Genomic DNA, 25524 nt, shown 5'->3' on the forward strand with positions numbered 1-25524 from the left:
GCAGAGATGATCCATCCATGGCCCAGGGGCAGCTGTTGCTGCCTTTATCCAGTGGAGCATTGAAGGCCTGACAGAACCTCCTGTAGGGTGCTGCCCCTTCCCTCCAACAAATCTTTGCATTAAAATGCATTTTTCCCTGAGGGAAAATAAGGACTCAAAGTGCCAGGAAGTGGAACTTGCCCCAGCCCTGGGGTGTGAGGGTTAATTGCCCTCTAGACCTCCCCATCTATTCAGAATTTACCAATATCTCACTCTGGCTCTGGTTTTGCTTTAATTCCTGAACCAATAATCAAAGTTCTATTCCCTAGATTGAGCAAGTTATTTTTTCACCTCTTTTTTTTTTTCAAGCTGATCACCCTGGCAGTGCCCAAGGCTGGGCTGGATGGGCTTGGAGCACCCTGGGCTGGTGGAAAGTGTCCCTGCCACGGCAGGGGGTGGCACTGGATGGGCTTTCTCCACTTGAAACCATTCTGGCATTCTGGGATGCCAATCCCTGATTTCCCTGCGCTCACTTTGTGGGGTGAGGGAGCAGGGGAGGTGCTGGGGCACTCTGGCTGTGATGGGAGCGGGGCTGTTCCACCCAGCACGGCCAGGATGGAGGCAGGACCCGGCTGGCACTGCCAGGGTGTGGGCACAGGTGATTCCCCTGGCAGGAATCCGCTGTTCACCGAGGAGGAGATTCCTGCCACGCTGCCGTTTGCCCCAGCCCTCCCTTTTCCCTTCCCAAGCTCCAGGGATGGCCTGGGCTCCGTTCCCAGAGCGTTTTGTAGGGGCAGATGGCTCGGAGCAGGAGGCAGGAGTGCATGCACGGAGGGAGGGAGGGGAGGCAGGGCTGAGGGAGGGTTCAGGCACACACAGGCTGCCGTGTCTGTTGCCACTGGAGCCCCCAGTGCCCTCCCAGCCCTGCAGTGCTGACCTTTCCCTGCTCCTGGACTTGTCAGCAGAAGCTGTGAACCGAGCTGGGAATGATTTCCTGCTGATACCCAAAGGTTCTCGGGAATGTCAATGGTTTCCCCTCGTTTGTTTGTATTTTCTGCACAGCAATTAATGGGATTTCAGTGAGTCCTTGCATTTAGCAGGAGCCCTGTGCTGCTGCTTCACCTGCCAGGGCCAATTTGCCCCGTGTTATGTTTGAAAATGTGATCATATTTCTGTCAGATCTGCAGGAGCAACCCACAGGCCATTTATTCCAACCTCATTTCACCTGGCAAAGGATGGGCAGGACAGGATATGGGCAGAAGTTTGCCAGGGAAAAGCAAATTCCATGGCATGCTTTGAGCAGCTGAAGTGCCCAGGAGGGTCTGTGTGGCTCAGGGCTCTGGAGCCCTGGCCCAGGGTGGGGTGGTGACATCAGATGTGGGATGGTGTCTTGGTTTGAAAAGACAGGTGTCTGCTAAGGAGGGCAGTCACCATCCCACATCTGATGTCATCGTCTGTCCTAGTTTGCAAGATGTGGCTGGGTGTGTGTTCTATCACCATCCATTAGAGCTGGGGCAGTTCTCTGCTGTCCATGGGGCAGTTTTTCCTTTATCTCTCCCCCAGCCAACCCTCCCTCCAGGAGATCTCTGCTGTCCATGGCCACTGAGTGTCCCTGCAGGGCTGATCCAACCCCAGCATCCCATGGGGAGATGCTCCGCCCAGGGGAGGAGCCAAGCATTCCTACCTGGATCCAATCTGAGCCTGGCACAGCACAGCAGCCTCTGCCCCCTGCATTGCCAGAGGAGCAGCTTTCTGCTGCCCTGCATGGCCAGAGGGAGCCCAGGCCCATCTGCAGCAGCCCTGGAGCTGCAGAGGAAAACTCCCCCCTTGTGCAGGATCCCTGCTGCAGCAGAGCCACAGCTGGCACTGCAGGAGGGCTGAGCCCCCGTGGGATGGGGCTGGGACACCACCCTGACACACAGGGGGCAGGGACTGCTCTCACTATGGCAAGGGTGTTTTGTATTACTGCATTTTAAAATTTGTATTTTCTTCCCTAGTAAAGAACTGTTATTCCTGCTCCCATATCTTTGCCTGAGAGCCCCTTAATTTCAAAATTATAGTGATTCATAGGGAGGGGGTTTGCATTTTCCATTTCAGGAGAGGCTCCTGCCTTCCCTAGCAGACACCTGTGTGTTCAAACCCAGGCATGTCCCCAGAAACAGAGGATGCCCCAAACACCAGGACTGGGCTGGGACCAGGATCCATTCCCTGCCTCAGGGATTTTCCTTGCAGACAAGTCCATCAGCTGGCAATGATACATCATTCCTCCCTCCTTCCTAATTCCTGCTCTGATGGATGCAGCCAGCCCTTCTCCAAAGCTGACATTTATAGCACCGGTTTTCTCTGGATATAAATATAACCTGGATGCGTTGGAGTAGCAGGAAAATCGTTTAAATGTTCCCTTTGACAGCGAGTTTGAAGATTGCTGACACTAAAACCACTTACTGATATTGTTCTGTATCATCCTGCACTCAGCCTTCAATCATCCTCATTACAGGTGTGCACAGCTCAGCCTTCCCACCCTTCCCAGCCCCTCACACCTCCTGCAATCCCCGAGAGCCACGGGTTCCCTCTGGAATGTGGAACAGAACCAACAGCTCGTGGATGAGCAGCTAATCATGATGATTTAAGGGAGGGGATTGTCTCTCTCTACTCTGTCCTTGTGAGACCCCACCTCCAGCTCTGGGGATCCCAGCACAGGAAGGACCTGGAGATGCTGGGTGAGTCCAGAGAGGCCACGAGAGCTCCAGGGCTGGAGCCCCTCTGGAGCCAGGCTGGGAGAGCTGGGGGTGCTCACCTGGAGAGGAGAAGGCTCCAGGGAGAGCTCAGAGCCAGGCCAGGGCCTGAAGGGGCTCCAGGAGAGCTGTGGGAATACAGAGGCAAGCCCTGCAGGAGAAGCAGTTCAGAGTGACAGAGACATCCAAGAGCAAGCTGGTGCTGAGTTGTCGTCCCAGGATCTGGTGACACAGCAAAGGGGACAAGCTGGAGCGTCCACAGCAATTCCATCTCCTCAGGGCCACACAGACCAGGCCAGGCTCTGCTCTCAGGAGCTTTTGTGCTCTGTAGAAATGTGTTTTCCCTCCCGAGAGCCAGGATGAGGGAATGCTGAAGGTGTCCTGGCTCCAGGCTCGGGGATGCCCCAGGTGCGTGCGGGGCCGTCCTTGGGCTCGCTGGGAGGAGATCACTGAGCGCTGCCCGTGCCTCTGGTGATGCCAGGTGATGTTCTCCCCTGTAAACACGAGGAGGGCTGACATCTGCTCTGCTTTCTGCCTGGCTGCCTCCTCCTGGGCCGAGGCAACGCGGTGCAGCCGGGGCCACGATCGGAGGTGACACGAGGGTGACACGAGCGCCGGTGTCGGTGACACGGAGCTGAGTGGGGATGGCGCCTGCCGAGGGGTGGGAATCCAGCATTCCCATCACTGCCAGAGGGCAGGGAGGGGCACAGCAGGGAACACCTGGCGGAGGGAAGGAGGAAAGGCAGAGCTGTGGGATAAGGAGATGCCAAAGGGCACTGCAGATGCCATCCTTAGGGACAGGAGTCAGGGAAATCCTTGCTTCAGTTTAAAATGGCAAGCAGAGATCGTGGAATTACAGGAGAATGGAATGGGCTGGGTTGGAAGGAACTTAAAGCCCATCTAGTGCCACCCCTGCCATGGGCAGGGACATCCCACTGTGCCAGGTTGCTCCAAGCCCTGTCCATCTCCTTGCTCTGCCATTCCATGGTCCTGCTGGTGTTTCCCATTCCCACTGCTGCTGTTCCCACTCACCCCCATCATTCCCTATTTCCCCAGCAGATCCTCTCCAGGGGACACAATCCAGGGGGCTTTCACTGCACCTGGCCAAACAAGCCTTGGTTTCTTAGATCCAGGGAATCTCTTTGCCTCACTGGGAGGTGTGACAGTGAGCCCAGACCCCCAGGTGACATTCCCATGGGGCACTTGGCACCTCTGGGTGCCAGCTGCTCCCAAATTCCAGCTGCCCTCTGGCAGTGATGCTGCTGTGGCCTCACTGCTGGGACAATCCAGCACCCAGCTCTTCCTGGGATGCAGCACACAGCAAACACCAGCTCAGGGACACAAATGCATCCCTTTGTCTCCCCTGGGACAATCCCATCACCTCATTTCCTCCTCTGGGATGGAGCAGGAGATAAAAGCCACGGGAGACCCCGAGCGGAGTTTTGAGGCCTGGAAAGGGGAAATGCTTTTATTGCTGGATTAATAATTTACCAGGACAAACTGGAATTCAGGGCACGGAGAATCTGAGAGATTCCCACAGAGCTGAGCTTTGAGCTTGGCCACTCTTCACCCAGCAAGGAGCTGCTTTTGGGGGCTCCCCACCTCATTCCTGCTGCTCCCTAATTTCCAGTTTCCCTCCTCTCCAAGGCAAACCCGCAGTGGATATTTTTATATTTTTATTTTTTGAGCATTTTCCAGCCTCAGGAGGAGCTGGCTGCTACTGTTCCTGAGGAGTGATAACCTGGCCAAGCAGACTTGGCACCAGGAAAGGGACAATTCACAGCCCAGACAACTTTACCTGGATTGAATTAATCCGAAGCAGCAGCAGCAGCAGCGCCTTCCCAGCCCTGGCAGCACGAGATTGGCACAACTCCCTGATAATAAATTGTGCAGAGAACAGCAAGAAAAGGGGAAAATTCTGACTTTGATGTGCTCTATCTCCCATCTCCAGCACAGCACGGCTCTGGCCATGGATGAGGGTGGAGATTGCAGGCATGGAGGAAATGGATTGTGCTGGAAAAGGTGGGGAAACTGGGGGGAAGATCAGAGGGACTGGCTGTCATCATCTCAGCTGATTCACTGCCTGAGCGAAAATTTGGGGGGTGCTGAAAATTTGGATTAAACAAAAGGCAAGGAACATAGCAATGGGTCCCAACTCCTTGAGGCAGAGCAAGGAAACCCACCTGGAAAAGAGAAATGGCAATAGGAGTGTCTGATGAAGGGTTAACTCATTAGTTATCAGTTAGGGTTAGAGCCCAGTGCTGCAGGAACTACCAGGGGTAGGTCATGGAATAGAATCAGGGAGACCCAGACTGGTTTGGAATTCTTAAATCCCATCCCATCCCAGCCCTGCCATGGCAGGGACACCTCCCACTGCCCCAGGCTGCTCCCAGCCCCAGTGTCCAGCCTGGTCTTGGGCACTGCCAGGGATCCAGGGGCAGCCACAGCTGCTCTGGAAAATCTGGCCCACCAAAAATCCAGCTCCCACCACTGTCAGCTCATTTCTTTCCTGGTTTATCCTGTGAGGAATTTGGGTTCTTAATCCCACTGCCCTTTGGAGGGGGTGTTTGAGAGCTCAGTGCTGGGAGGGCAGCCCCAGTTTCCAGCTGGGATTTCACAGTCCCAGTTTCCAGCTGGAATTGCACAGTCCTTCCCCCTGTTCAGAGCCACATCAATATTCCCCTGAAATGGCACTGAGGGTTATTTTCCTTCTGTTATGAACAGCAGATGAATTCCCGCTCAGCCTCTCTGAAATATTGCTGTGAAAATCAAGGATATGAGCTGACTTATCAGGAGAGAAAAATGCCACAGGGACTAACGCCAGGCTCAGGGACTGCACAGCCAGGGAATAACAGAATTCCCTCTGCAAGGCAGGAGCCTGGAGCACAGGGGACTTTGGGAGCATTACCAGGAAAGCACAAATAAGCACCTTCCAAGAGCCAGGATTTTCCAGCCCTGCTGTCCAGCCTTAGGGAGAGACTCTCCAGGGATGCTGGATCCTCTTTGCACCTCTGTATCCATGGGGTTTTCCTTTTGGCAGCTCGTGCACTGTGTTCCTATGATCTGAGGGCAATTTTTGTTGAGGAAGTTGGAGCAGTGACCCCAGAAAATGCCCTTTTTGGGGCTCATTCCCACCAGGATGCTGTGGCCAGGATGCGGCCCTGGAGGAGGGGCCAGCAGCAGATTTGGATGGAGGTTTGTGTGCAGGCACAGAATGCAGCTGGGATTTGGGAACACAGTCACACAGAGCAGGAGCAGCGTGCATTATTCATCGTGCAGGTAACACTGACACGGGAGAGAACATTCAGCTGTTAAATGTTGGAAAACAGCAAAAAACAGAGAGGCCATTGCTGTGTGAAGAACTCTGTCCTGCAAATCCCTTTTATGCTGCAGCTGTCCCACACTTTGTGTCACCATTAAAATGAAGCAAAAGCAGGATTTTAGAGAGGTTTCGGGGGGTTTTGCCACCCTCTATTCCTGTGGGAAGCTCCAGCTTGTGATCCCCACGCAGAGAGCAGGGGAAGTTTCCAGTCTGTGCTGAAGGGAAAGCAAGGTGGGATTGCCCCACCCTCAGAGCTCAGCCCTGCCCGGGGGCACTGCTGTGAAAAATGCCAATCACTTGTTTTTAAAATTTTAAAAGTAATAAAATGGTTATAAAAATAGTAATACAATTAGAGTAATAACTATTTGGACAATTTGGATTAGGACAATATGAGACAATAGAGACAAAGAGTTACAGAAGTCCGGGTACCTTTTCTGGGCAGCACGAGCCCGAAAAAGGACCCACGTTTACAAAGGATTAACCCTTAAAAACAATGGCCTGTTGCATATTCATACACCTCATATATGATGCATAAATTCCATTCAAATACAGGATTTTGTCTGGTCATCATCAGCTTCTTCCTCCGAATCCTAACAGCGCCTTCAAGGCAGGAAGAAGTTAGTTTCTTCTGATAAGAGGGCAATAAATTCTCTTTTTCTGAAAGATTCAGGTGTCCTGTGGCTGCTGTCTCGCTGCAAGTCCTTTCTTTAAAAAAATATCCTAAATAGCATAGTTTCTATTTTAACATATTTTATAACCTAAAACTATATTTAACACACTACTTAAGACAATAAATACAGCATCACTTTCTAACACAACACATATAATATTCATTTTAATATTTGCGAAAAGCCAATCATAAAATACATGCATTTTTCACACTGCTCATCCTCAGGGTGGTGATTCCCACCAGGAGCTGACCCTGCTGGCCCCAGGAGCCCCCAGAGTTCCTCATCCCATGGCCCAGGTGAATCACAGCCCGTGTACCCCACCCTGCCCAGAACCCCTCTGTCCCCATCCCATGACCACACTGAGGCTGAAACACCCCGGATTTCCCAACCGAGCCAAACGTCAGCATTTCCCTGAGTCATTTCCTGGCGCCACAGCAGGTGACAGTGCTGAGGCAGTGCCAGGTCACTGCTCGGGGCTCCAGCTGGGGGTCCCTCCTGCAGGGAGCTCCACAGCAGCGTGACAGGGACAGGACAGGGACAGCAGCACCGCAGGGCCATCGATCCCAGGCCTGTCAAGGCCACTGGTAACACAACAGTCAACAAGACACATGCCCTGAGGCAGACCTCAAATATTAAATTCCCCAGCGGAGAGGAGTTCCCGGCTTTAATAATTATCCCTCTGCAGCACAGGCCCTTGAAATCTTCTGATGGAAAGTGCATAATTTAAGTGCAAGGTACTTGTATTGTTGTTAGTGGTTAGTGGTGAGATCTGTGCCAGGTCTGCTCTCCTTTAACATCTTCATTTGATCTGAAAGAGGGAGGGTAAAGAGCCTGTTAATTAAATTTGCAGAGGATATGAAATGGGAAGGTGCTGCAAATCCTGGTGAGGACAAAGAGCTAAAAGATAATGCACTGGGAAAGGAGGGTCAGGCCTAGGAAGGAAATAGCCAAATGAAATTCATTCTGAACAAATGCAAAGTAATCCAGCTGGGGAAATATAATTTAACACCATGGAGACTGGGAGAGAGACATTTGGAGAGCAGTAAGAGGGAGCGGCCTGAGGGACAGCAAATACAGTGGGATTTGGGATGGGGGTGGTGGGAAGGGCAGGAGCTGAGCACAGACAGCTCCCAGGCCTTCCTGATCCAGAAAGAGGGCAGGTTTCCTGTCATTGTGCCATGGAGTGCCACCCTGCCCGTGTATGCCAGCTGTCAGGGGGCCAAAATATGCCAGCACTTCAGGAAAACCAGGGGTATTTGTGTGTGGGGCCAAAAGATGCCAGCACTTCAGCAAAACCAGGAGTATTTGTGTGTGGGGCACCCGGGGCCAGCTGGGGCCATCAGGGCACATTTGGGATGTGACAGAACCCTAAATCCCCAATGTCCCCTTCCCCAGGGCACACCACAGTGCAGCCCCACCCTTGGATCAGGCCCTGGAGCTGAGGGGGCCAGGACAAGCTCCAGTTTGTGCTGGGGGGGTCACAGCCCCCTGGAAGGGAGGGAGCTCAGCCCTGGGCTCCCGTCCCAAACTCCAGGACACGGTGCAGGAGGAGCTCCTGGAATGCCACAGCCGCTGTCCCTCACCCTGCAGCCACCACAGCGACACCTCTGGGCTCACCTGTGGGGGAATTTTGCCTCCAGCCCCTCCCTGTCACTGTCACGTCTCTGTCACTGTCAGCTCCCCATCTACCACCCTGTGCAGGGACACTGCTGTCCCCTCACGGCCTGTCCTAACTTGGGACCGATTGCTCCCAGAGCATCCCTGCCATGGCCTTGTGGCACTGCACTGTCCCTGAGGGCTGGCCCTGGCCCTGTGGGGCACCAGCAGCGTGGGCCAGCCTCCACACCCTGGGACATGATGGGCACAACCCCTGGCAGAGGTGGAGACATTCCTGCCCCTCTCCTGCGCTCCCCCCGTGCCCAGACAGCCGTGGTGAGCAGACAGCTCCATCCAGGAGGCGCAGTGAGTTTCCAAGAAATCCCTCTGCCTCCTGAGCCAGCCTGGCATGAATATTTCAGCACAGCTGCCTGGCCCCGGCTGCAGCACCACGTCCATGCAGAGCCACCGCGGTAGTGTCCCTGTGCCTGTCACTGCTGCACCCCGGCACTGCTGCACCCCTGGCACTGCTGCACCCTGTCATGCTGCACCCCATCACTGCTGCACCCCTGGCACTGCTGCACCCCTGGCACTGCTGCACCCCATCACTGCTGCACCCCTGGCACTGCTGCACCCCATCCCTGCTGCACCCTGTCATGCTGCACCCCATCACTGCTGCACCCCATCACTGCTGCATCCCATCACTGCTGCACCTCTGTCAGAGCTGCACCCCTGGCACTGCTGCACCCCATCACTGCTGCACCCCATCACTGCTGCACCTCTGTCGCTGCTGCACCCCATCACTGCTGCACCCCATCACTGCTGCACCTCTGTCACTGCTGCACCCCATCACTGCTGCACCCCTGTCAGAGCTGCACCCCTGTCACCGCTGCACCCCTGGCACTGCACTGGCACTCCCTGCCCATGCCCTGCCTCTGCCTCTCCCACTGGGTCACCCCAGGGTGGCTGAGCAGTGCCCAGGAGCTGCGCTGACATCGTGTCCCAATGCCAAAGTCACAGCCTGGCAGCTTGGGCACAGCTCGGTGCCCACCCCATGTCCCTGGGTGGGCTGAGCTGGCCCTGTTCCCCCTGCCCAGCCTGGGGCATCACTGGCACCGTGCCCCCTGCCCACCCCATGCCCCTGGACTGGCTGAGCTGGCCCTGTGCCCCCCGCCTGGCCTGGGGCAGTGCTGGCTACCACCCCCGTCTGCTGCTCACCCTCGGTGGGCTGAGCTGGCCCCATGCCCAGCCCAGGGCAGCACTGTCACTGTGCCCCCTGCCCACTGCTCACCCCGGGCTGGCTGAGCTGGCCCCGTGCCCCCTGCCCAGCCTGGGGCAGCACTGGCACTGTGCCCCCAGCCCGGGGCAGCACTGGCACTGTGCCCCCTTGCCCTGTCATAGCGTGGCTCAGCAGAGCAGCCACACGTCTGTCTGTCTGTGGGGGTGTGTGTGGGGGCACGGCTGGGGAAGCAATGCACCGTTCATTAGCCTCGCTCCGCCTGCCCTAATTGCCTGCTCAGGCTGAAACAATTGTGTTAGAGGCTGCTCTGCCTAATTATTATTGTTCTTTTTAAAATAACGGGGGAGGGAGAGCCAGGGGGGGAGGAGAGGGGAAAGGGAGAGCAGCAGCAGGGCAGGGGCACAGGGAAGGCCGGGCTGGAGCAGCATGCAGGATAAGTGACTTGTTTAATGAGTGGGAGCTGCGGGGCTGGTCGGGAATAAACAGGTCTGGAATTGGTTCGCCCCCTCCCCGCCTCCTGCCTGCCCCCCTCTCCTCTCCCACTGTTTATTTCCGAGTGATCAGAGGGAGAATAAAAGCCCATCTCGTGTAATAGAGGCAGAGGATTTAATCTGTGTGCCTTGGACTTGGGTAAACTGCAAACATCGATCCGAGCCGGTGGGGAGAGAAAAGAAATTTACAGGCCAATAAAAATATATTAAAAAACTTCCCCTGCCCTCTCGCCGGGGTGGGGGCGATGCCACGGGGCTGAGGGCAGGGAGAGGAGCACGGAGAGACCCAGGGGACTGTGGGGGACCCCAGGGGCCAGGCCTGGGGGCAGCGAGGGGCTCTGCTCACCCCCCTGTTAGCCCAGGGGTGCTGCACGGCTGAGAAGCGGAGGGTCTGCCAGCCAGTCTGACACTTAAGGAATTAGCTCTGCATCATTTGGAGTTTTCTGCTCTACTAATTTTCAGCCGGCTCCTCATTTGGGTGGTTTTCCCCCCACTTTTTAAAGGGGCAGCATCCCGGATTGCCGGCATCTCCTGGGACGCGGGGGCAGGGCTTGGTGCCGCTTCTCACATCTTCTCTTGGCAAAACCGGCACATTCTTCCCTCTTCTCCAGCAGCCTCTTCATATCCTCATCGTGTTCCCTTCCCCTGCTGGCATTTGCACAGCCCGGGACGCTCCCAGCTCACCTGTGGCATCACCCCTGTGCCCAAACCCTTCACTCGGCAAACAAATCCACCCAGCCCCGACTTTGCCCTTTGCTGTTTGCTTTGGGCTCGCACTGAGGTCTGCTCTGTGCCTCCTGTCGGCTGATGAAAGCACAATTTCAGCCCTCTGTTGACCGAGGGTGCACTTTAGACGTTTTTTTTGCGGGGGAAGAATGGGGGAATGTTTGATCAGAGGTTTGCATTCCCCACACCCAGCTCGCTGTGGCGGGCACAGGGGGTGAAAACACCGCCCTGGCTTGGGAGAGGGGAGAACAGGGGGCATTTCCTGCTCGTGCTCCATCTGCTCAGAGCCCAGAACACCCCAAAGCACAGCTGCCATCAGCAGGATGTCCCTGCTGGCAAGACCCGGCTGGTGGGGTGGCACCCTGTGCCCTCTGGTACCAGCTGCAGCTGCCAGGGGCACAGCAGCCCTGGCTGCCACCGCTGTGCTGGCTGATCCTGCCTCAGTGCTGGCTCCAGCGCTGCTGCACACACTGTCCCAGCCCGCTGTGGGGACAGGGGCAGTGCCCAGGGGCTGGCAGGAGCTGCCTGGCAGCGGGCAGAGGCTGCAGCCGGGCAGATGTGCCCAGAGGCTGCTCTGTGACCTTTCCAGCTCTGCCCGTCCCACCCCCAGAGCGCTCCGAGGACACAGAATTCCAACAATCGTTCTCCTTCCTTCCCTGCCCACCCTGCCCGGCACCCGGCAGCCCATTAGCAACAAAGGAAATCAATAGAATTAAAAAAAAAAAACAAACTCCAAAAACAAAAGAAAAAACCAACCAAACAAACCAAAAAACCAAAACAAAAAGAAAAAGCCAAACCAAACCAACAAAAAAAAACCCAAAACCAAAAACAAACAAACAAAAAAACCCCACACGTACACACAAAAATAAAATAAGAGAAGCCAAGCCAGCAGCTGGGCCTAGACTCAGTTGTTATCCTAGACCTAGTCTTAGTTGTTATCCCAGGCCTACACTCAGTTATTATCCTGGGCTAGACTCGGTTGTTATCCCAGCCTAGACTCGGTTGTTATCCCGGGCTAGACTCGGTTGTTATCCCGGGTTAGACTCGGTTGTTATCCCAGCCTAGACTCGGTTGTTATCCTGGGTTAGACTCGGTTGTTATCCCGGGTTAGACTCGGTTGTTATCCCAGGTTAGACTTGGTTGTTATCCCGGGTTAGACTCGGTTGTTATCCCAGCCCAGACTCGGTTGTTATCCCGGGTTAGACTCGGTTGTTATCCCGGGCTAGACTCGGTTGTTATCTGGGTTAGACTCGTTGTTATCCCGGGCTAGACTCGGTTGTTATTCCGGGTTAGACTCGTTGTTATCCCGGGTTAGACTGGGTTGTTATCCCGGGTTAGACTCGGTTGTTATTCCGGGTTAGACTCGTTGTTATCCCGGGCTAGACTCGGTTGTTATCCCGGGTTAGACTCGGTTGTTATCCCGGGTTAGACTCGGTTGTTATCCCGGGTTAGACTCGTTGTTATCCCGCATGAGAAGGAGCCGAAATTGCCCCCAGGCGTCTCGGGGCTTTGCAGCTCGTTATTGATCTGGCATCCATCGATAGCTCCCGGCAGGCAGACAAAAATCCACCCCAGCACATCCTCCTGCACTGCCCAGCCTCCTCAGAACTGCGGGAGGGACCCCTGGAAGAAATCCAGCTGAAGAAATTGCCGAAGAAATCAGATCAGGGTCCTTCTGCTGGGCATGGCTCTCACAGGAATGTGCCACCCCTGTGTGCTGCCAGCCCCCTTCACTCCGGCCCTGGTGCCCTTTTAGAGCCAGAAATTACTCTGAGCCCCCCCAGACCCTTTGGATGAGCCCCTGAGGGCTCTTTCAGGAGCTCCTGTTTGGATTTGATCCCACCATCCCCGGCCAAATTCCCACATTACCCTACCAGCATTCCCTGGGATTGCCAGTCCTGGGAATGACCCTCACCCCCACTCTGTGCCCACCTTCATCCCCAAAAGCACCTTGGCAGTGCTGCCAACTCCTGCTGCCCTGGCTGGTGTTGGGACCCCTCAGCCCTGCCCTGCCCTGTCCTGGCTGGGTGCAGCCCCCCTGCCAATGGAAGGGGACAGGGACAGGGACGGGGACAGGGACAGGGACAGGGACAGGGACAGGGACAGCAGGAGCACTTCCCTCACAGCCTGTGGCACAAGGACCCCTCTGCTCCTCACCCCATGCTCCTCACCCCCTCCAGCCCTGCTCCCCCTCCAGTTCCCTCGAGGCTGCTTTGCCAAACTCCCTTTTCCAGGCAATTTGTTGGGAATACTCCCAGCAAAATCACCTTGAGTGCAGCTGCCATTCCTTGGCACTGCCCTGCTTGAATCCTTGTGCAGGCTGTGGTGCCACCCCTGCTGTACCATCCCTTCCCAGGGCAGTGTCACCAGGGCTGACACCCCAGAGGAGAGGGAGAGAGAATTCCTCCCAGGGGAGATCCCACACTCCTTTTCAGAGGAGCAAATGTCCATAATTCCTCGTTTAAGGGACATTTATGAGCCATTGTCCCTCCTGTCTGAGTGCTCTGGGCACAGCCAGGGCAGGAATTGGCTCCAGGCTTCCCTGGAGTGGACACGGAGAGCTGCAGGTCCTCATTCCCTCCCTGGCACCTGTCCTGGCAGTGCCCTGTGCAGCTGGAGCTGGAGTCACCCTCCTGCTGTGCTTGGAGACCCAAATGTCACCAGGGATGGGACCCTCCCAGGGCCGGAGCCCCTCTGGAGCCAGGCTGGGAGAGCTGGGGGTGCTCACCTGGAGAGGAGAAGGCTCCAGGGAGAGCTCAGAGCCCCTTCCAGGGCCTGAAGGGGCTCCAGGAGAGCTGGAGAGGGACTGGGGACAAGGCATGGAGGGACAGGACACAGGGAATGGCTCCCACTGCCAGAGGGCAGGGCTGGATGGGATATTGGGAATGAGGAATTGTTCCCTGGCAGGGTGGGCAGGCCCTGGCACAGGGTGCCCAGAGCAGCTGTGGCTGCCCCTGGATCCCTGGCAGTGCCCAAGGCCAGGCTGGACATTGGAGCTTGGAGCAGCCTGGGACGGTGGGAGGTGTCCCTGCCATGGCAGGGATGGAATAAGGTGATTTTCTGTGTTCCTACAATTTCTGGGATCTCTCCCAGGGCACAGGTCCCTCCTGGCAGCCAGGGGTGAACACTCTGGGCTGTGCTTTGACTCTCCCAACAAGGGAACTGAACGTTTCACCCCAGAACAGAGCCCTGCTGACCTTGTGACATCTCCAGGGTGGCAGGTGATACACCTGGGTGCCAGGGAAGAGGCACTGGGTGGGTGCTGAGGGTGCAGCACCTCCGGGAGCACCAGGGAGCAGGGGAACATCATTCCCAGCTGGGACAACATCCTCTTGTATGGAAACAAACAATAAAAGCTCTGGCCTTGAAGAGAGAGGAGCAAAGAGGGAGTGGTGAGAGCTTTGCAGAGCCAGGCCTAGCACGGAGAAAGTGATTAGCGAGCGATTATTCCCGAGTTCTCATTATGTACCAACAAAATGAAATTATCCTGCAACTCATTGAAGGCACACAAAGGGAAGAACCTTCCCCTGTGGTGCATTATCAGTGGAGGAGCTCCTGGAGGAGCAGCTCTGCCCACAGCTATCAACCATCAGCCTGGGAGACGTGGGACAGGCACGGGGGCATCACCCCAATTACTGCTGCCCTCGTTAATCACTCTCCGCTCCCGGTGCAGCCCCTGCCCAGCTCGCTGATGAGATTATCCCTGCACGAGCGGGCCGGGAAGGATGCAGGAGGATCCCAAGGGAGCGGGACGTGGCTGGGAGCAGCTCTGAGGATCGGGAGTGACAGCGATCAAGATGCCGAGTGACAAACGCCTGACGGTGCAGCTCAGCAGCCCCGGCTGGCACCGGGAGCAGCTGCTGCAGAGGGCAGGGGATGCCATTCCCCCAGGGAAAACGGGCATGGAGGAGCTGCCAGCAGGTGGGAATCACAGGGATGCTGACACGGTGGGCTCCTCTTCCAGGTGCCTCCTCTGGAATGGAGAGGAGCAGTGGATGGAGGGGCTGGAAAAGCAGGCAGCGAGGAGGGATCAAAGTGCCACAAGAGATGAGGGATCAAAGTGCCACAAGAGATGAGGAGGGAAGGGATTGAGAAGACATCCAGGAAGGCACCAGGAATCCAAAGAGGCAGCAGCAGCTGGAGGCAGAGGTGCCGTGCTTGGCATCAGGAAAGCAGGAGCTGGGAGAAGGAGAAGCAGGGTCCCTGACCCCTCACCCAGCTATGCGTGCCAGGGGATGGCTGCAGCTGCTTCCCAGGAGCCTTCCCTCAGATCTGCAGAGTGTCCCCTCAGCTCTGCAGGAGCATTCCCACATTGTCCAGCAGCATTCCCTCATTCTCCAGGAGCATTCCCTCATTCTCCAGGAGCATTCCCTCACTTCTCCAGGAGCATCCCCTCATTCTCCAGGAGCATTCCCTCACTTCTCCAGGAGCATTCCCTCATTCTCCAGGAGCATTCCCTCACTTCTCCAGGAGCATCCCCTCATTCTCCAGGAGCGTTCCTTCAGATCTGCAGGAGCATTCCCTCATTCTCCAGTAACGATCCCTCAGCTCTGCAGGAGTGTTCCCTCAGTTCTCCAGGAGTGTTCCCTGACTTCTCCAGCAGCATTCCCTCATTCTCCAGGAGCATTCCCTCAGATCTGCAGGAGCATTCTCTCATTTTCCAGCAGCATTCCCTCATTCTCCAGGAGCATTCCCTCACTTCTCCAGGAGCATTCCCTCATTTTCCAGCAGCATTCCCTCATTCTCCAGGAGCATTCCCTCATTCTCCAGCAGCATTCCCTCACTTCTCCAGGAGCATTCCTTCACTTCTCCAGCATTCCCTCACTTGTCCAGGAACATTCCTTCATTCTCCAGGAGCATTCCCTCACTTCTTCCGCTCTGCATTCTCCTCAGCCCTCTAGCTGAAGATGCAACACCAGGACATCTCCACAGTGTGAAAATCAAAATTTTTGCAGGGAACAGTGGAATCTCCGTGTCCTTCCCCACACTTGTGTTGTAGGGGCAGAATCCAGAGCCAAGGACTGACCCAAAAAGATAAGGAAGTGGGGCAGGAGATTGCTGATAGTTCAGAGCCAGCCTGGGCCATGTTGTGGTGCCTGGTGTCTTCAGTGTAATCTAAATGGGTTTGCCTTTTCCAATTAAATAAAATAATTAAAATCATTAATTTTGGTGCTACGAGCAGCACTGGAAATCTGGCTTCCTAAATTCCTTTAGTCCAAGTGATTTTCCCAGGATTCAATCTGACTTATTTCATTTAGAATTTGCAGAGATGGTTGGCTTTCAGTTGTGCTTGAAATCTTTTAATGGATTGATTCATGATGGATTGATTCATGCTGGATTGATTAACTTGGCTAACTCTTCCAAGGAGCTGGGTGCCCTAATCGATGTCACCTTGCCAAGGTGTCCACGGGAAGAGGCAAATCCCTGATGTCCCCAAGGCCCCTGGGGACAGCTCAGGGCTCCCAAACCACACCAGACTTTTCATGGGGGTGGTGGGGTCAAGAGGCCACAGCCTGTGCTGGAAACCAAACCTCAGCAACCCCAAAGAACTGAGTTCATGGGGAAAGGCAGATCTGTGCTCCCAGAGCAGCCAGAGCAGGGCTTTGGTTCCCTTCAGCGAGTGACACTGCAGCAAAGTGACATTCCCAATATTTCTGTGCTTTCATGATGTGAGAGCTTTCCCAGCTCATTTCCCTGCCCAGCTCCGTGGCCACAGCAGCAGCAAACTGCTCTGGGAGGGTCACAGACTGAAATCCTTGTGCTGGGCCTGGCTTTTCTGAGTGGAATGTGATCACAGAGAGGTGAACTGAGGAATTTGTAATGGAAACCTCAGCTGGAGGAGGCCGTGGGCTCTGGGCAGCTTATCTGATGTTCTCTGAGGGCATCACCCAGTGCAGCTCCTGGGGTGCCAGAGGGGCTGAAACTGCAGCAGTGTTGGGATTCTGGAGTCCACACAAGAGGAGGACACTCGATACAATAATAGGGAATAGAGTGTCTGATAAAGCCAGGCCATCTCCAGGTGAGTGCAGCCTGCTCAGCTCAGCAGAACTCCAGACAATTCACCCAGGCTGGAGCTGCTGCCTGGATTGGATCCAGCAGCAATTCCACAGGGCAGCACAGCTGGGTTTCAAGGACCTGCAAGGACAAAGCCCTTCCCATGGTGGAATCCCCCCAGCACATCCTAGGGAATCACAGAGCCCAGGAAGAGCCCTGGAGCCTGGCAGCACCCCCTGGAGAAAACAAACATTGCTCCAGGGGAGGGCTCAGCAATCCATACCCAAACTCACCTGCTTTGGTTCTCATTTGAATGCAAGCTCAGCAGGTGACAGGAATTCCTGGAATAAAGAGGAATAACAAAGGGCTGTTGTCATCTCTGAGCAGCCCTGAGCAGGCTGGCAAAACAACCAGGTGGGGAAGGGATTCTCCAGCTACCTGAGAGCTTTGGGAATCTCAGAATCATGGAGTGGGTTGGGTTGGAGGGGATCTTACAGCTCACCCCATCTCACCCCTGCCATGGCAGGGACAATTCCACCATCCCAGGCTGCTCCAAGCCCCAGTGTCCAACCTGGCCTTGAGCCCTGCCAGGGATCCAGGGGCAGCCACAGCTGTGCCAGGGCCTGCCCACCCTCCCAGGGAGGAACTTTTCCCCAACCTGACCTGTGGTTGATGGCCCTGCTCAGCTGAGGGTCCTGCCTCTATCTGCATCCTCCTGGGGATGCCATTCCCAGCCAGCCCAGGCCCTGCAGAAGTGGAGAATGGAAATGTGGATATGGATAAATCTGGCAGTGTGGGTGACAGTGAATGCCCTGAGGGAATTCCAGCACTCCTGCAGATGTAGGACAGGGCCCTGAGGAGACTCTGAACACATTCCCATTCTCAGGAAACAACAGGAGCTGTTGGCACACTCCAAGATCTTCCCAACGAGCAGCAGCAGTGGCTGCAGGAGCCCAGCTCTGGAGAAACATCCTCGGTGTGCAGTGGGTGGGAGAAGGGTTTGCCAAGACAGCCCATTAATTAGTGGGGTGCAGGTGATCCTTCAGGTCCTTTCCAACCCAAAGCATTCCATGATTTTATGAGTTTTCAGGCAAAGTAACAGCAGGGAAATCCTTGCTTCCCTCCCCTAACTGAGGCCCAGCATTCCCAGCTTTCCAGGGCTCTCCAACACCCCATGGATGGATGGGATTGGCTCCTTCCCCCCTGGACACCTCCATCCCCACCTTCAGCACTTCCAGTGGCTCCTGTGTTCCCAAAGGAAAAGTGTTGGCCTGCATGGAGCAGCAGAGCCCCAGAGTGTGTCTGAGGCTGCTAGAGGTTCTCAAGTCTCCTTCCCAGCAGTGGGAATTATTCAGCATGTGGAAGGCCTGAAAGCCTGTAAGGAAAATCAGAGTCACTGGGATAACCCTGAAACCTTTCCCATTTCAGATGTCTAAAGGCCTTATCTCACCCTGGAATTCACACATCTCCTGAAAATCCCTCGGGAAGAGGCTCATGTAAGAGCTTTTTGGGGATGAGAACTGGGAGTTCTCCATGTCCAACCTCTCCAGGGAGCTGGGAGGCAATGGGTGCTCAGGGGTGCTCCCCAGTTCAGTGTTGCTGCAGCCATCCCTCCCATACTTATCCCCTTGGTTAGGTGTCCCTGGGGAATGAGAGGAACTCATTCTGCCCGAGTTGAGGATTTGGATGCACTGGGGATGTCAAGGAGGATTTTGGAAGTGTAGCCCCATGAGCTGAGAGCTATCTGTGCACCCTGATCCCTGCAGCTCCCCACGGCCCCTCACCAAGGCAGCAGCAACAAATCCAAGGGGAAGCAGAGCAGAGGAGAAAGCTCTGGAGGGGTTAACGTGCTCTGGAGCATGGTTCAGTGAAATTGTCAAAAAATCCCTTCTGACAAATTGCCTCAGAAGAGAGGAAAAAAAATCTAAAGAGCCGAGTGCATGGTAATGATTTCTGAAAAGTTCCCCGGCACCGAAATGGCCAAATACCATTAGCAAAGCAAATTGTGTTTTGTGCACATAATTCACACCAGAACATGGAATTCAGGCCTGTTATTAACGGGACACGAAAGCAAGGCAGCCAGAGAGCTCTGCCTGACTGCAGGGCTCAGCCCCAGCCAGGCCCCTGGCAGACCCAGGAGATCGGGAATGCTATGGGACTCTCCAGGTCCCTGGCACATCCAGGAGATCAGGAATGCTGTGGGACTCTCCAGGTCCCTGGCAAATCGGGAATGCTGTGGGACTCTCCATGTCCCTGGCACATCCAGGAGATCGGGAATGCTGTGGGACTCTCCAGGTCCCTGGCAAACCTGGGAGATCAGGAATGCTGTGGGACTCTCCATGTCCCTGGCAGACCCAGGAGACTGAGAATGCTGTGGGACTCTCCAGGTCCCTGGCACATCCAGGAGATCAGGAATGCTGTGGGATTCTCCAGGTCCCTGGCAGACCCAGGAGATCGGGAATGCTGTGGGACTCTCCAGGCCCCTGGCAGACCCAGGAGATCGGGAATGCTGTGGGACTCTCCAGGTCCCTAGCAGACCCAGGAGATCGGGAATGCTGTGGGACTCTCCAGGTCCCTGGCAGACCCAGGAGATCAGGAATGCTGTGGGACTCTCCATGTCCCTGGCAGACCCAGGAGACTGAGAATGCTGTGGGACTCTCCAGGTCCCTGGCACATCCAGGAGATCAGGAATGCTGTGGGATTCTCCAGGTCCCTGGCAAATCGGGAATGCTGTGGGACTCTCCAGGTCCCTGGCACATCTAGGAGATCGGGAATGCTGTGGGACTCTCCAGGTCCCTGGCAGACCCAGGAGATCGGGAATGCTGTGGGACTCTCCATGTCCAGGCACACCCCAGCTCCACCCAAAGCACCTCAGTGTCCTCCTCCCGTCTGGGGAGTGCCTCTTCAAAGCTGCTTGCAGGACATCAGCACCTTCCCGACGCTCATTTTCCCAGGCTTTTTGATCACACAGAGCCCGGGGCTGCTCTTTGCATGTCCCCAGCCTCAGCTGGCTCTTTGCATGTCCCCAGCCTCCACAGAGCCTCCCGAACCTGCCCAGCCCGACTGAGCCCTGCTCCACCCCTGAGCTGCTTCCCCAGTGATGCCTCAGGTTTTATCTTTTATATTTTTCACATTCTGTGCTGCTTTAGTGTGTGGGTCTGAGCTTCATATTAGGGGATGGTGAGCAGGGAGACAAAACAATTCCCGCTCTATCTGGGGACCAGAGACAAATGATCCAAATCTCAGGCCCAAGAGCACAAACAACGTGGGCTGAAGAGAGAAAAACAAGAAGGATGGGACTTCATAACCTAAAGCTATAATTGGACAATTAACTCCAATATGAAGCAAGAATGGAGTGGGTTGCTCCAAATTGACCAGAACTTATAAAAGTGAGAGACCCCGTGCCCGGTTGTGCATTTTGTGACCATTTTGGTTCCTCCTGGATTCATTTTGTGACCATTTTGGGTTCACCTGGGGTGCAGCCCTGGCTGGGCTCTCATGCTGCCCAAGGTGCATCCATTGAGGTCTCCTAATAAATCCCTGCTTTATTGTTTAACTCTCTAGTCTCTGTTCTAGGCCAGCCTGCACAAGGCTGCTGGGCAGCCCCAGACACTGACTCAGCTGCTCATGGAAGAACATCTCCTGTCCTTTTCCATGGCCTGACTCTGACACATTCCCAGGTGTCCAGCACACCAGTAAAAACAACATTCAGATGGAGCTGGGAGCAGGGAGCTTGTGGAGCAGCCTTCAGATATTCCCTGGCTTGCGATGGAGCTCTGGGAATGCTGTGGTGGAGCTGCTGTGGGATGGAAACCAAGGCACTGCCCGCTTTTCTGAGCCATCCGCCATGCAAATCCCACCCTGGGGATGGAATTAAAGCCATCCACGGCTCCACAGATCCTGGGGTTTGTGGCAGGGCTGGTGGCTCAGCCCAGAAACCCCCCGGGCTGTGGGTCAGGCAGGGCTGGTCCTGCTCCCGGTGCTGGTGTTGGCACCCTGGCACAGAGGGCACGGAGGATGGTGCCAGCCCTGCCGAGTGCCAGGGCGCCAGCCCAAAGGGCAGGGAGGAGCCCGGCTGGGCAGCCCGGCTGGAATTCGGTCATGGAAAAGCTCTGGAATTCATTAGCTGTGCCCCAGGCCAGGCAGGATTGTAATAAACACCTTCTTTGAGTCCTGTAGGTAGAAGTTACATGAAAATTACCTACTTTAAAAGTGCATTAGCATTTCAAAGGCAGACATTAGGAGACAGCCGAGCGCGATGACTGCGCACTGGCAGGGCTCCGCTTTGCCTCTTTATGCACCCTGACGCTTTTCATCTCACCCCGGCGTGTCGTTCCCTGCTGGATGGGCCGGGAGCTCCAAAACCACTCCTGAGGCTTCCCGTGCCGGGTCAGCAGGGAATTACTCCAGCAGGTCCTGGTGCTCCTCAAAGGAGCGGTGGAGGAGGCTCCTCCAGCGAGTTCTGCAGCGCAGAGGTGGAGCCCAGGGTGTATCCCGGGTCCGGGTGATGCACAAAGCCCTGCCTGGTGTCCCCAGTGTCCCCAGTGCCCCCAGTGTTTCCCTGCATTCCCAGCCCTCTGATCTCCAAAGGCAGAGGACAGAGATGGAAGCGCTCAGAGACATGAAAGGGCCTTTCAGGGAAGGAGCTGAGCAAAGCAGAGCTGGCTAAAAGCGAGCTCAGGATGACCTGGGAATGGGGTTTTCCCTGTTAAGTGGTGAGGAAGAACCAGGGACATCAAATGGAGGGATGGAGCAGCAGCACTAACCATGGCAAACCCTGTCCTGCGGGATGCCCTGACCTGTGGCACAGGGATGGCACAGCTTGGTGGCACTGGCGGGACTTTGTGGCCCTGCACAGGTGAGCCCAGAGGGTGATTCCCTAAATGAGCAGCTGACAGATCCATCAGGGAATGTACACAAAGGAACTGCTGTGATCTGTGCCTTGGGAAGCCTCCAAACAGGAGCTGCCCTGTGGCTGCTGTACCTGCTGCCTTGCCCTGGTGATAAATAAACCTGAGAGAGATGTTGCTCACTTCCAGGAATTTAAAAGGTTTATTAAACCTTATCAAAAACACAACAGAAGGCTGAATAGAGAAAATATTACAGCACCAGGAGCAGAGGATTTTCCCCACCATGTGCTCACCCACACAATGGAGGTTTCACCTTTTAACCCTTTAGCCCCCCCAAAGTTCTGTCCATCGACTCCTCCTTCCCTGCCCAGGGGTGGAAATCCCTTCCTGACACCTTGAGTGGGGCTCAGGTGCTGCCACAGGAACGAATGACCCTCCCAAATGTCCCAAACCCAGGGCACCCTGATAACAACACAAGGGGGTAAAACACAACTATAAATCTATAAAACTTCTCCTGACATACACACAGGATATTTGCCTTTTAACTGTGAGAGTCAGCCATGGCACTGCTCATCTGTCACGCTGGGAGAGGCTCAGGAGCGAGTGGTGGCAGTGCCCTGTGTGTGGTGTGGCAGTGCCATACAGGTGGCACTGAGTGGTGGCGGTGCCCTGTGTGTGGTGTGGCAGTGCCATACAGGTGACACTGAGTGGTGGCAGTGCCCTGTGTGTGATGTGGCAGTGCCATACGGGTGGCACTGTCCCCTCTGTGCCACTCTGCCGTGAAGGGTGGGGGAAGCACAAAGCAGGGGAAGCACCAGGGGAGCTTTGGATTGGATATTAGGAACAATTTCTTCTCCAAAGGGTTTGTCCAGCATTGGAACAGGCTGCCCAGGGATTTAAAAGGAGTGTGGATGTGGCACTTGGGGACACGGTCAGTGGTGGCCTTGAGTGGGGGTCAGGCACTGCCACAGTGATGAGTGACCCTCCCAAATGTCCCAAACCCAGGGCACCCCTGATAACAACACAAGGGGGTAAAACACAACTATAAAACTTCTCTTAACATTTATATATATATATATATATAATATTTGCCTTTTAATTGTGAGAGTCAGCCATGGCATTACCCATCTGTCACAAACCCTTCCCTGGCACTTCCCAGCTCCAGCTGGCAGCCGAGCCAAGGGCAGGAGGCATCCTGGCTGTTGCTGGAGCAGGATCCCAGGGGAGATGGAGGTGCAGATAGGACAGAGCGAGGTGAGGGCGGGGTGTCTCAGCCAGCAGAGAACAATGCTCATATATCTCAGATCAACAGAGCTCCAGGCTCAGGAATGACCCCCGGGACTGGCAGGGAATGTGGAGCCTTCCTGCCCCTGCTCCTGTTCCCAGGGAGGGCTCTGAGGCTAATTTTATGTGAGATGCCACTTGCAGGTCACCCAAACTTCCTCTGGAGCTGCGTGTGCAGAGCGAGGCGAGGCAAGGCAGAGTTATCTCCTGCCAGAGTAATTACTCCTTGTTTTCCCAGATAATACTCGGGGAATTTGAATATGGCCATTTTTCCTGCTCCTGCTGCAGCTCTGAAGATTGTGCTGCTGTCATCTGTGAGTTCTTATCGCTTATCTCTGCTCTTTTATCTTTGCCACTCATTTCAATGTGTTTAAGGCTCCTGCAGAGCCTTGTCTCTGCTCCAGGGAGCCTCTGCTCAGCTCCCAGGAGCTCTGGGCCCCTGACGGGTCTCAGCAGCCACTCCAAGGTGCCAAAACTCTGCCCTGAACCTGGAATGTGCTCCAAGACCTTCAGCAACTTTCTTATCCAACAGGAAATAGCCTCAATCCTTCCTTTCTGGGTTTTCCCTCAGAGATTTGCCCTCTGGGCTCGGGCAGCTGAGCTTTGCACCAAGGCAGGCCCTGGGCACTGCTGGGCCTGGGCCTGGTGTTGGAGTTCTGCTGGTCCTGGGAAATGGAAAATCAGGATTTTGAGGGGCAGGGGCTCAGCCCAGGGTAGGACAGAAGAGGAGTCAGGAGAGGCAAAGGTGGGGCTGGCAAAGGGGGCCAAGCCCACCTGAGAGCCCCAGGGAGCTGCAGCTCCAGAGGTGGCTCCAGCCCCATTCCCTGTCCTCTCACACTCCATCCCCTCACCCTGCACACCTAAACCTCTTAATAAATAACACCTTTATTTATCTCTGCAATTTGTTCTTGTTCTGGAATTTGTTCTTGTTCCCTTTTTCTGTGGGCAGGGGTCAGTACTGCCTGGGGGTGTGAGGGGAGGCCCAGCAGTAGAATCCCATATGGGGTGTGAGGGGAGGCCCAGCAGTAGAATCCCATGGCTAAACCCCCTTCCCATCAGGAGATGCAGCTGCAGCTCCATGCCAGGCTCTGCTCCCCCAGACAGCTCCAGGATGTGCTCCCCGAGCTCTGGGGGGGCTCTCCCAGCTCGGGCTCCCCGTGTCAGGTCGGATTTCTCAGTGGGGAGCCGGGAGCAGTTCCATGGAGCGGGATCATTACCCACTAACACACAAAGCCTGCCTCACCAGTGCTCCCAGTATCCCGGCGGGGCTGGGGGCTGCAGCCCACGCTGGGAAGGGATTGCAGCACACTCTGCCTTTGGAGCAGGATGTTCCATCCTTCCTTCAAATTAAAAAAATCTCCTGTGCATCCATCTCCTCGGCCACGGGAGGCATTTCCCAGCCGCCATCACGGATTTGGAGCCGGGATCCAGGAGATAAAATAATTTACTAATTGGAAGTGGCACCAAACATTTTGCCTCTTGCCCTGGCTGTGATCCCGGGGGCAAGTGGCTGGCAGCTCTCCAGGAGACAAAGCCAAGGCAGCGCCGAGGTGGCCGCGGTGCCACTCCGGGAGCCCCACCCCGTTTGTCCCCAGCGCTCTGTCACCTTTCATTACACCCAGAGACGCCCATCAAAGGCAGAGCCGGCTGCAAGGCTGAGGAGGAGTGACAGGGCTGGTGCAGAGGAATTTCACACAACAGCCCAGGCATTTTCTAGCTCACTGACTCGTTTTCCCTGTTTTCTTTTTTTCTTTCTTTTTTTTTTTTTTTTTTTTTTTCCGGATGGCTTTGCACTTGGCAGCCCTAGGCAGGCTGGGGAACAGCACGGCTTCCTCCAGAGCCAGGAGAAGCCAAAACTCTTCATTCACTCATCTCCTCATTCATTCCCTCCACAACATCTGTGTATTCACCAGGATGCTCCACCCGGCTCAGAGCTGGGCCCACAACAGCACCGGGTCCCTGCTCCCAGGTGGTGGCACTGGGTGGCTCCCAGGTGATGGCCCCAGGCCAGCATGGCAGCCCTGGGCACCTGGGGGGTGACACCTTGAGCTGGGGCTGCTGGGACAACATCTGGCACTGTCCCCATCACCCTGCCTGCGTGTCCCCACAGAGGGGCTGCCCAGAGTCTGTCACCTGCTGCTGGGGGAGGGCATGGATCCCTCTGATCCCTGAATTCCCATTGAGGATCCCTCTGATCCCTGAACACCTTCTGATCCCTCAATTCCCTGTGAGGATCCCTCTGATCCCTCAATTCCCAGTCAGGACCTGCACAAACCTCATCATTTGAGCAGTGGCCTCAAGGCTGTTGCTCTGTAGATCCAGGGTCTGCCTGGAAAAACCAGCTGTGCCCCATTTTCCAGACATTTCTGTTCCAAGGTGGAGCCCCACAACCCATCCTGTGGGATCCTCAGCTCAGGGAAGGGCAGGATGGGGATGAGCAGGAGAGGAAGGAACGGGTGGTAGAGTAAGGGGAGGCTGTGCCAGCAGGGATGAAGTCAGGAAGGGACCTGCCATGGGACAAGGGGACATCTCACACCTCCCATTGGAGACAGAGCAGGAGCACAGGCAGTTTCAGATCTCAGAAGCATCCAGAGGAACAGTCAGGAACTGATCCCAGCAATTCCCCCTGCACAAGA

This window comes from Melospiza georgiana, chromosome 15 (genome assembly GCF_028018845.1).
Source record: "Melospiza georgiana isolate bMelGeo1 chromosome 15, bMelGeo1.pri, whole genome shotgun sequence".
NCBI lineage: Eukaryota > Metazoa > Chordata > Aves > Passeriformes > Passerellidae > Melospiza > Melospiza georgiana.